Here is a 12,296-nt window from a genome sequence, read left to right as displayed (position 1 = left end):
CGTCTCATCACAACGTGCAGTGGAGGACTATGACGAGGAGGAGGATGAAGACATGGAGCAACTCTCCGGCCAAATTGAGGATATGACATGCACACCAGTCATATCCTCGGTTCAGCGTGGCTGGCCAGAGGACAGGGTAGATGAGGAGGAGGAGGAGGAGGAGGAGGAGGAGGACAGCATGTTCAGTCATCTTGTTGGTCAGGCTACTGAAGTCCTGGCTGTTAAGAGTCTGGCGCACATGGCTGACTTTATGGTAAGCTGCCTGTCTCGTGACCCTCGCGTTAAGAACATCTTGGCCGACAATCATTACTGGTTGGTAACACTGTTAGACCCACGCTACAAGGAGAACTTTTTGTCTCTTATTCCCGTGGAGGAGAGGTCAACCAAAATGCAGCAGTTTCGGAAGGCCATACTCACGGAAGTAGGCAAAGCATTCCCCTCACAAAACGCTAGCGGCATAGGTCATGAATCAGTGGACAACCGAGGCGTACAGCCGAGAGAGGCACAAGTCCAATCCGCCAGAGGTAGGGGAACAGTCTTTAAGATGTGGGACAGTTTTCTCAGCCCCTCACGTACCACAGCCCCTGAGGTGCGGGGTAGTGCCACAAGAAATCCTAAGTTTGCCCAGATGCTGAAGGAGTACCTTGCAGATCGAACAACAGTACTCCGACATTCCTCTGTGCCTTACAATTATTGGGTATCCAAGCTGGACACGTGGCATGAATTGGCTCTCTACGCCTTGGAAGTCCTGGCCTGCCCTGCTGCTAGCGTTTTGTCAGAGCGTGTTTTTAGTGCCGCAGGTGGAATCATTACAGATAAACGCACCCGCCTGTCAACTGAAAATGCTGACAGGCTGACTCTGATCAAGATGAACAAGGGTTGGATTGGGCCAGACTTCACCACACCACCAGCAAATGAGAGCGGAATTTAAAGTTTGCCATGTACCTCCACTCACCCATGGGTACACACTTCTGGACTTTGGATAATCGCTGGACTCCTCCTCCTTCTCCTCATGCGCCACCATGATGATGACCGTTACAAATTGCAATACTTAGGCCTTTGTTTCAGGTATACCCCCAGTGGTAAATTTTTTCGCCCATTCTTTGCAGAATGGACATTACAACGACAGGAGACCCGCTCCTTTGCAATGGGAACAATGTTTTGAGGCCCTCATGCACGTCTCTACCCAGGGACAACGTGGAGCCTCCCAATTTTTGGCTGCCCTGCCTAAGGGCTATACTATAATACACCTACTTCCTTAAAATGGACACTTAAGGTTTTGAGGCCCTCATGCACGTCTCTACCCAGGGACAACGTGGAGCCTCCCAATTTTTGGCTGCCCTGCCTAAGGGCTATACTATAATACACCCACTTCCTTAAAATGGACACTTAATGTTTTGAGGCCCTCATGCACGTCTCTACCCAGGGACAACGTGGAGCCTCCCAATTTTTGGCTGCCCTGCCTAAGGGCTATACTATAATACACCCACTTCCTTAAAATGGACTCTTAATGTTTTGAGGCCCTCATGCACGTCTCTACCCAGGGACAATGTGGAGCCTCCCAATTTTTGGCTGCCCTGGCAAAGGGCTATACTGAAATAGACCCACTTCCTTACAATGGGCACTTCAGGTTTACAGGCCATCATGCACGTCTCTACCCAGGGACAACGTGGAGCCTCCCAATTTTTGGCTGCCCTGCCTAAGGGCTATACTATAATACACCCACTTCCTTAAAATGGACACTTAATGTTTTGAGGCCATCATGCACGTCTCTACACAGGGACAACGTGGAGCCTCCCAATTTTTGGCTGCCCTGCCTAAGGGCTATACTATAATACACCCACTTCCTTAAAATGGACACTTAATGTTTTGAGGCCCTCATGCACGTCTCTACCCAGGGACAATGTGGAGCCTCCCAATTTTTGGCTGCCCTGCCTAAGGGCTATACTATAATACACCCACTTCCTTAAAATGGACACTTAATGTTTTGAGGCCCTCATGCACGTCTCTACCCAGGGACAACGTGGAGCCTCCCAATTTTTGGCTGCCCTGCCTAAGGGCTATACTATAATACACCCACTTCCTTAAAATGGACACTTAATGTTTTGAGGCCCTCATGCACGTCTCTACCCAGGGACAATGTGGAGCCTCCCAATTTTTGGCTGCCCTGGCAAAGGGCTATACTGAAATAGACCCACTTCCTTACAATGGGCACTTCAGGTTTACAGGCCATCATGCACGTCTCTATCCAGGGACAATGTGGAGCCTCCCAATTTTTGGCTGCCCTAGCAAAGGGCTATACTGAAATAGACCCACTTCCTTACAATGGGCACTTCAGGTTTAAAGGCCCTCATGCACGTCTCTACCCAGGGACAACGTGGAGCCTCCCAATTTTTGGCTGCCCTGCCTAAGGGCTATACTACAATAGACCCACTTCCTTCCAATGGGCACTTCAGGTTTACAGGCCCTCATGCACGTCTGTATGCAGGGGCATTGGTGAACCTCACAATTTTGGACTGCCCTGGCAAAGGAAAATACTACAAAGACTCACTTCCTCAAAATGGGCACATTAGACTCAAGAGGCCTTCATGTACGTCTCTTCTCAGGGACATCGGAGTGCCACACAATGTTTTCACGTAAAATCTTTCATGTATTAATCTCAAAAAGTAACATACACCAGCTCTATCTCACTATTGGGTATGTGCCCTTAACATTTCCGCCATGAAAAATCATTTTGGGGTCATTTTGGAAGGTTTTCTGGTGAGTCCGTAAAAATGGCGTAAAACGCGGACAAAATTGTTCACAGCTGTGACTTTTCAGTGATAAATGCTTCAAGGGGTCTTCCCCATGCTGTTGCCATGTCATTTGAGCACTCTTCTGAGACTTTTGTGACATTTTTAGGGTTTCTCCATGCTGCCGGGGGGTCATTTCACAAAAATACTCGGGTCTCCCATAGGATAACATTGGGCTCGTTGCTCGGCCCGAGTACACGAGTATCTTGGGATGCTCGGCCCGAGCTTCGAGCACCCGAGCTTTTTAGTACTCGCTCATCACTACTTGTAAGTTATAACACAAATAAATATCTTCTATACAGTGAAAAGTACAAGAGGGGTTTTCACTTTCTTAAAACCCGAGAAGGAGGCGAAGTACCTTTTTAATGAACAGCTACAAGAGAGCAACTTCATGAGCACTAATATGTCTAAAAAAATTCTCAGAAAAGAATATCTTTAGCGGGTACCAAAACTCACTTATTATATCAGATTTAACCTGCTTTTTCAATTTATATTAAAATATATCTTTTTATTTATATTTCTTTAAAATCTTCACACAAAGACAAACAAGAAGACATACACAGTGAAACCTTAAAAAGGTTGTCCAAATCACTATATTTTAGACTCTTGAGGGATGGAAGGTATAAGAATTATGTACACCTCTTTTTGGAAATCAATCAAGACTCGAGGGGAATCAATCAATTAGAAATGTCCCTATTAATACCCTCACAAGGACTGTCCCTACCTGTCAATGGAGTACATCCTTATTTATACAATGCCCCCATTCCTCGACGGCTTACCCTTGTATGTCCCTTCTCTCTCCCTCTCAATTAATACAAAAACAAGTCTCTATAGTGATAAGGACCACCTAAATCTCCGACACCTCAATGCATCTAGTACATGTACAGTGACATTAGTACCTATTATGGACTATCCCTTCATCTCATTCCTGCCTGGCCAATGGAGCACACGTTTATTTTTTGAGTGCCCCCACTCCTCGGCGGCTCACCCTAAATTTTACCTTCCTATCCTAGTTGAGGAAATAGCATACGGTCATGGGAAAGCTCAAAAAAAGAAACACTTATTTACTTATGCTCATGTTCTTTCAAAAAGTCTTAAAGGTGCCTAGAGAATATTCAATGTCTTATATCATAATTTTAGAGGCCTGGTCTCTACAAATGAAAAAAGACCAACTCACTTTCTGGCGCCCAATACATAAAAATACGTACAATTTGTACCCAATCTAAACTTTCCCTCCGTCTTTCTCCTTCCTAGCCAATGGAGCACACCCTTAAAAAAAGCCTTGGATGTTGCAGCCTCCAGACATCAAATGGTATGGTGTCATATACCGTATGCTATTTCCTCAACTAGGATAGGAAGGGCAAAATTTAGGGTGAGCCGCCGAGGAGTGGGGGCACTCAAAAAATAAGGGTGTGCTCCATTGGCCAGGCAGGAATGAGATGAAGGGATAGTCCATAATAGGTACTAATGTCACTGTACATGTACTAGATGCATTGAGGTGTCGGAGATTTAGGTGGTCCTTATCACTATAGAGACTTGTTTTTGTATTAATTGAGAGGGAGAGAGAAGGGACATACAAGGGTAAGCCGTCGAGGAATGGGGGCATCGTATAAATAAGGATGTACTCCATTGACAGGTAGGGACAGTCCTTGTGAGGGTATTAATAGGGACATTTCTAATTGATTGATTCCCCTCGAGTCTTGATTGATTTCCAAAAAGAGGTGTACATAATTCTTATACCTTCCATCCCTCAAGAGTCTAAAATATAGTGATTTGGACAACCTTTTTAAGGTTTCACTGTGTATGTCTTCTTGTTTGTCTTTGTGTGAAGATTTTAAAGATATATAAATAAAAAGATATATTTTAATATAAATTGAAAAAGCAGGTTAAATCTGATACACTAATAAGTCTAACAATGGTGGCAGTTAATGCCTGAAATAAAAAGAAAAAAGACTATTTTCTCCAACCTGCAGGTGACTGTATGTGCATGTTCTATTATCTTTAAACTAAGATGTATTCTTAAGATGGGGAAACCCATGCTTATTGGGCCCCCCACAACCTAAAATTAGCAGCCTGCAGCCACCCAGGATTGTTGCATCCATTAGATGTGACAATCCCAGAACTTTACACGACTCTTCCCGATTGCCCTGGTGCGGTGGTAATCAGGGTAATAAGGGGTTAATTACAGCTCACAGCTGCCACTCACTAAGCCCTAAATTGGGAATGGGAGGCGTGTATGAGACAACCATTACTAATCTGTAAGTGAAAATAAATAAATACAAACACTCAAAAAATGCTTTATTTGAAATAAAATACAAAAAAAAAACCCTACCCTCTTTCACCACTTTTTTAACCCCCAAAACACCCAGGTCCAACGTAATTCACACTACGAGGTCTCACGACGATTTCAGCTCTGCTACACCTGAACTAACAGCATGAGGCCATAGACCATGACTACACACTGCAGCTGGATTGAAGGGGTACTTGGGAAAGACAAAAAAGCTTTGTCTCTTGTTTTGCTGTGCATTCTTCAGTCTGTGCATTGTTCCTTCAGCTAATTCTCAACAAAGAGTGCATGACCTGCAGATAAATGTTTAAAGCAGTTATTCGAACAACCTAGTGATTTGCTTCTATTGTCACAGGCATCCTAATGTTCAGCTATCCCCTCTGGTCCCAGGTTTAGGAGCTCTGCCTCAGGCCCTGTGTTGACTGACAGGACAGTATGAGAGTTGCCCAGTTTGAATAGAGCTCCCTGAATCCTATTCTCACAGCCCTCCTCCCATTAACCTGTAAATAGGGGCCAAAATTGCTGTCACTACCTCTACCTCTGGGGCGTAACACCCCCACATCAAAAAGCATGCAAGTTAGAAACTCATTGACAGGGCAATTTTATACTCACAGTGGTGCAAGGAGGAGTCAGACATGAAGTGAGTCTGAGTAAGCAGGATGAGTCTTACCAGTGCAGCAAGGCTAGCACTTTGTGTGTGTGGCACTCTCCACTAAGAAAGCTCTAATGAGTAGATATGAGCAAGTACCTAATTATTTGTATTTGCTATTCTCATAACTTGTACTATCTAATACTCGCGTATTCGTTCCGAATAGCTTGTGCAATGCAAGTCAATGGGGAAAAACTCGCAAAGTAACATGTAACCTGAATGCAATACTATTTGTGTGAATAGCAAATAGTGCGGGATTTGGGTTACTCGTTACTTTGCTGGTTTTCCCCATTGACTTGCATTGCACACGCTATTCGGAATTAATACGCGAGTATTAGACAGTACTCGTTATGAGTATAGCGAGTACAAATAGTTAGGTATTCACTCAATTCTACTGATTAGGATGATGATACTCAGGCTTCCCAACTCTTCTTGGGTGTGAATGTAGCATAGTGATCTAAGAAGTAAGTCCAAGGGCAGGCGAGCTAGCACCGGGTCCCCTAAACTCCCAGGCCCCATAGCACCTGAGGGTCTACTGCTATGGGGTGTACGCCACTGACAACAACTGTAAAGGAAACAGCAATCACGAGACCATAGGGTGACACTCAATTAAAAAGACAATGAAGATTAAGAGAATGTGCTCACCTGAGTGAGTTTTGTCAGGCACAACGACTATAAATCGTAATATCAGCTACTGCCTCATGTGTTATGATTCAGTGACCGAGGAGGATAAAAAAAAGGCAGAAACTAGGAAATCCAAAGTGTCACCAGAGTGGTTGGAAACTCAGCTGACTGCAGATCTCACACTGACAACACAACTAGAAGTAGCCGTGGGACAAGCCTACGATGACCTGGTAGCCTCGACACAGCCGGAGACCTAATTCTTCCTAAAGGGAGAAAAACACGAAAAGCTAATCTGCCTCGGAGCAGTTCCCCAAAGATATAGATAACCCCCAAACATATAAAACCAGGGAGAAAAGATGAAACATAGTACACAGGTAGAAAAACAGATTCAGCAAAGATGATACCCAAACTAGCTATATAGGAAAGGACAGAAAAGAGCACTGTCTGCAGCCGCGCAATAACCTAGAAAAAACCAACACACCTGATAGGAAAAAACCTGAGACCACACTGCCTCTCCCCCACTATATCCGTACTCTGGTGTTATTGGGATCCGAGCAAAACACTAATATAGAGGAAGGACTAAAATGAATACCAAGCATGACAAAACACAAATACATTGCAGAATATGAAGCAAGGTACACAGACATTCCCAGCAGGGAACGATCCAACTCCACCCAGAACTCCACAAGCAAAATCAGGGAACAAGCCTTAGTACCTCCAAATTAAACAACAGGAAAATGGAAATAAAACCAGCAGAGGTACAATACCAAACTTATCTGTTAGGAGTTGAGGTAGAAACAGAAGATAGGGCAGGCTTCAGAATGGCCACAGAACCACAGAAAGCAACATTGATCACCGGTCCAGACCAAGAGAACACTACTCAGTTACATAGGCCCAGTCTGAACAACCAGATTTCCAATCATCATCAGCTGTCTGGCTTCTGTTAAGCAGACCAACTCCACTTCCAGCACTGGCCACAAGAGGGAGTCCCAAACCAGAACCCAGACGAAATGTGTTCACACGCTTTGAGATAAAATCCTCCTGGATAGTTCACCAGGCAGGACAATGCACAGTGTTGGGTTGCGTTGCTAACATAAAGATCCTTTTACCAAATGTAGATTAAACATTTTGTATTCCACAATTCATATCAATACTGGACCTGTGATTTTTTTTCAAGTGTAAAAAACATTTGTACCTAATTCACAACATCACTAGTATAATAAGTGCCAGAGGTGCCGAAGATGACAAGCCAAATTTGTCTGGTGTAGAGTGAAGATTGACATGGAAGACTGGACTAGAGGCTGGGGCAATTGCAGCACAATTTCAATTTTTGATCTATAGCTGACACCTTAGAAGAGCCATGGCTGACAACTTGTATTCACATATGATGTAAGAAAGTAAGTCAAAATTTCTTCTTCATGTCCTAAAAAGCTTAGCCCATACTGTCAGTTTCAATGACTAATGTACATACAATAAACATTTGATAGATATGAACATTGACACTTATTTTGTGGCATAATGTAAAAAAAATTACCATGATTGAAACTAGTCATTGAAAAATGAGCTTTGAAAGTAGAAAGAAATGGTAAATGAAGAATAAATCTTTGTATAAGTTTATAACATAGCAAAACAAATTAATGTCTAAGTGAATTTACACTTCAAGTCATTCTGTTACATCAGAAATTACATTACTAAATATATATGAAGATGATAATTGTTTGCTCGTGCCCATTACTTTGAGAAAATTGATGTGTACACTGTTGAAAATATTATTATTCATAATATAAGTCATATTCAGAGCTTACACAATTGTCCACCAAAACATGGCAGACATTCATTTTTTTCCTTATGGGCAAAAGTATTGAGACAACCTACCTTTCATGCCTCAGGTTCAGGACTTAATCTGGTGGCCTTTAGCTGCGTAGTAAGTTTCTTTCCCTGCTGAACTATAGCCTGGTCAGTCTCTATCCACATGCTGATGGTTCTTTTATCTTTGCTTCTTCCCTTGGTTTGCAGTTAAGCAGGTGTTCTCACCTGCTTATTTTTTCTCTAGCTTATCACATCCCAGTTGCACTATTCATACTCCTCTTTCACCTGCCTTCTTCGCTGGACATATTTTCATGTAGATTTCTGAAATCCATAGGCATTAATATGGTCCTGGTGCTGGTTCTTCATTTAAAGCTAAAGCTTCTATACTTCTGTAAAGTTTTTCTACAAAATTTTGGAGTGTGTTTTGGAATTTTTGCTTATTCTTTCAAAATAGCATTTGTAAAGTCACAAAATGATGTTGTATGAAAGTCCCTGAATTGCAGTCTGAACTCTAATTTGAGGTCATGGCTTTATGTAGGGAGAAACGTTCTTCCAAACAAAACACATCCAACCATGAACCATGACTTTATGGGTTTTGCTTTATGCATAGGGGCACAGTCATGCTGGAACAGAAAAGGGTATCCCCTAATTTGTTTCCATAAAGTTGGAAGCATTAAGTAATAAGACTTTCCTTCACTGGAATGAAGGGGTCTATACTAACACTTATAAAACAACTCCATAGCATTATCCCTCCTCCACCAAACTTCATAGTTGGCACACTGTAGTTTGGCAGGTAATGTACTAGTGACATTCGTCACTCCAGAATTGTCGATTGGATTGCCTCATAGAAAATCATTATTTATCACTCTACAAAACACATGTTCACTTCTCCAGACTCTAGTGGTGGTGTGCTTTACACTACTCCATACAACGATTGGTATTTTGCTTGGTGATGTAAGACTTGTATGCTGCTTTTTCGCTCCCAGTATAGTTATTGAAGCAGCAGAATTTTGTCAATTTGTATGTATTTTGCACCTGAACACACAACAACCCCTCTCTTTGGCTTTACGAGATCTGCCAATTTATGTCTGAGTTCTTCAATAACATCTCTCACAGTTGATTATTGAATATATGTTACCGGCAATGTGTAAAAACAGGCATTCTATAGAATACCTAGGCAATATATATAATGCTGGAAATGGGTCGTCAAAGTATGAAATACATCAGATGTTCATACATTTCCTAGTCATTCTATAGAATACCTAAATGACAAACAGGTGGAGTGTAGAATACTACAGGGGTGGTCTGTCCAAAAGTAGGTGCACAGAGCAGGTAGACGCAGATCTGTGAAACTGGCTCAGTTGCCCTTAGCATCCAAAAGTAAGTGGACAGAGCAGGCAGCAGCAGATCTGTGAAACTGGCTCAGTTGCCCTTAGCATTAGCAACCAATCAGATTCCACCTTCCATTTTTCAAAGAGTCTGTGAGGAATGGAAAGTGGAATCTAATTGGTTGCTAAGGGCTGAAAAGTGGAATCTGGTTGCTAAGGGCAACTGAGCCAGTTTCACACATCTGCTGCCTGTCCACCTACTACTTTTGGACAGACCACCCTGTATGCGTTCTGGAATGAAGTAGTGTGCTTGCTGTGCTGTAGCAGCAGACATGAGGTGTATGTGCAAGACTAAGTGCCAAACTAACAAAAGCCTTATTTTATGTAATGGCTAACTTTTCCAATCTGGGCATTATATCACACTTTGCCTGAGCAGTTCCTGTAATTCTTTATAATACCTTTTATGTAATGCCTAGGAAAAGTATAGAACAACGCAGCTATTTCATACCTTTCCTGAAAACAACAGGTATTGTATACATTACCAAGGTATTCTATAGAATGCCGGGTTTTCATACATTGCCTGTAACATATACAAGTGAAAAAGTTTAATGAATTAATTTGTTGCAAACTTGGCATCCAATTTAAATGACACTCTGGAATTTTGTGAGCTTTCTAGAAAGACACATTCTTTCACAAATATTTGAAAGGGGATTCTGCATGATTAGGTGCTTGATTTTTTTTACATCTGTAGTAAGGTCAACTGAATGAAAAATCTTAATTTAATAATTTAGAGGTGTGCTCCAATACTGATGTCCATATAGTTTACTAGGTTCATACAGTATGACACTGAACTAAGTTCATTTCCTTAGTTGTGATGACCAGAGCCATGATTTGAACCTTCAAAGTCCCAGTGAAAAATCAGAGAAACCTGAAATGGGCTATTTATAAAATGGCGGTGTCTTCATACAAGGCAAAGAGTATCATGGTTTGGATTCAACTGGTCACTCTGCAATAGTTGGATTCACATTAAGTAGTGTTTCTATCTAGTTGTATATGCTTTTTGCATTGCATTATTTTTTTTATTAGGTAAATTTAAGTTATACTCATATTGCTATTTTTCATAGACATATCCTATCCTAACATGAATGTGTGCATTGACTAAAGTAGCATATGGGTATATCATAAAATGCTTTAATTTGACAAATGCTTTGTTGTATGATAAATGGCTGCTATTTAGTAGAAGTGGTTCAAGTCAATTAATAGATCGTTACACAAAGTCTCCAGGAAAAATCAGAAAGCTGTCATGGGTAATACACCTATTGATTTGTACAAGCCTGTATTATCGTATTTTCCCACATTTCATAGCATTTCAAGGTCAAAATAATGATACACTATGGTGACTGTGTACTGAGCAATACGAAGGTAAACCTTGAGGGGTTAGAAATAAAAAGGAACATACGCGATGCCACTCTACATGTAGTAGTTCAAATCCATAAATATTGGTTATAAGATGTGCATGAATTGCACTCACCTTATTGCAAGTTGGATCAAACTCATAGATCCCTTAGGATCAATCTCCAGAATTTCCGTCCTGATCTGCTGCGCACTGGGATTTGATACACTGTGAATCACCTCCAGATGTCACTGTGCTTGCAGAATACTCACCTGTCCCCGCGGTGCTGTCCTCGACGGTGCTCCGGCTTCCAGGTCCTTAGTGTGGTCAATAATCGATGAATATAATGAGCGGCGGTCATGAGCGGGAGGCAGCAGAGCCGAAGCAAGCAGGTAAATATGGAAAATCTTTTTATTTCAGACCCGTGTTTTCTCCAGTACCTGTCACATGTATTCAAACACGGATGTCACACGTGTGACCCATGTGTGATACACGTATGACACATGTATGATACACGTATGACACATGTGTGACACACGTATGACAATAACCATGCATGTGACTGGTACCTGATTAAACACAGACGTCTGAAACCGGCCTAAAACAGAAAACGTACAATTAGACATAGTTGAATCGAGTTTAAAGCAAAAGATGCATGCATTTTTTTCGTTTTTTTTCGGCATCAATCTGGTGGTTTAAATGCAAATCCCCTGTCCACTTTTTCACACCCAACCTGTGGCAGCTTCATCCTTTTGTGATGCCACTCGGTCCCTCAGAACCATCTTGTGTGCATAGCTTCTGACTGGCCAGAGGATAGAGGTACATCATAAGCACTCATTGCAGCTCTATGAGAGCCAGAATGAGGCCAGAACGTGGCTCTCATAGACTTGAGTTGATTTGTGACCTCCAGCGTGCTCCTTGAAACATTGGAGCTGCTGGCAGGTCATAATTGCCAGAGATTGACAGGAGCAATGGTGGAAAAAGTTGAAGATGGCAGCAGGTGCATACAAGACAGGGGACTTTCATTTAAAGCGCCACTTAGTGGTGAAATTCAAAAAACACTGGAGTGGGGCCTAAATTCAATTGAATTTGTGTAATGTTTGGAAGGATTTCCCTGAAGCTGGACAAACTGAACAATAGACAAATTGCTTTGTGTGTATTGTTCAAATGATATTTTACACATTGTAGAAGATTGCATTATACAAAAAGAGGATTGCATGACCTTGGGCGCAGCCAGGCAGGGTTCAACATAAAGCCTTATAGTTATCACATCACAAGGTATAGCACAACCGATCAAAAGAGGTGTATAAAAACAGAAGCAGGAAATGCAGCGGGCGTTTTGTGGTAAATCTACTGTTCACAGCTTAGCCATAAAGAAAGCAAGCTAAAGCCATAAAGGATTGAAGAAGCTTTA

This window comes from Anomaloglossus baeobatrachus, chromosome 5 (assembly GCF_048569485.1).
Source record: "Anomaloglossus baeobatrachus isolate aAnoBae1 chromosome 5, aAnoBae1.hap1, whole genome shotgun sequence".
Classification (NCBI taxonomy): Eukaryota; Metazoa; Chordata; class Amphibia; order Anura; family Aromobatidae; genus Anomaloglossus; species Anomaloglossus baeobatrachus.
The sequence above is the reverse complement of the archived record's forward strand: the minus strand, read 5'-3'. Positions refer to the sequence as shown.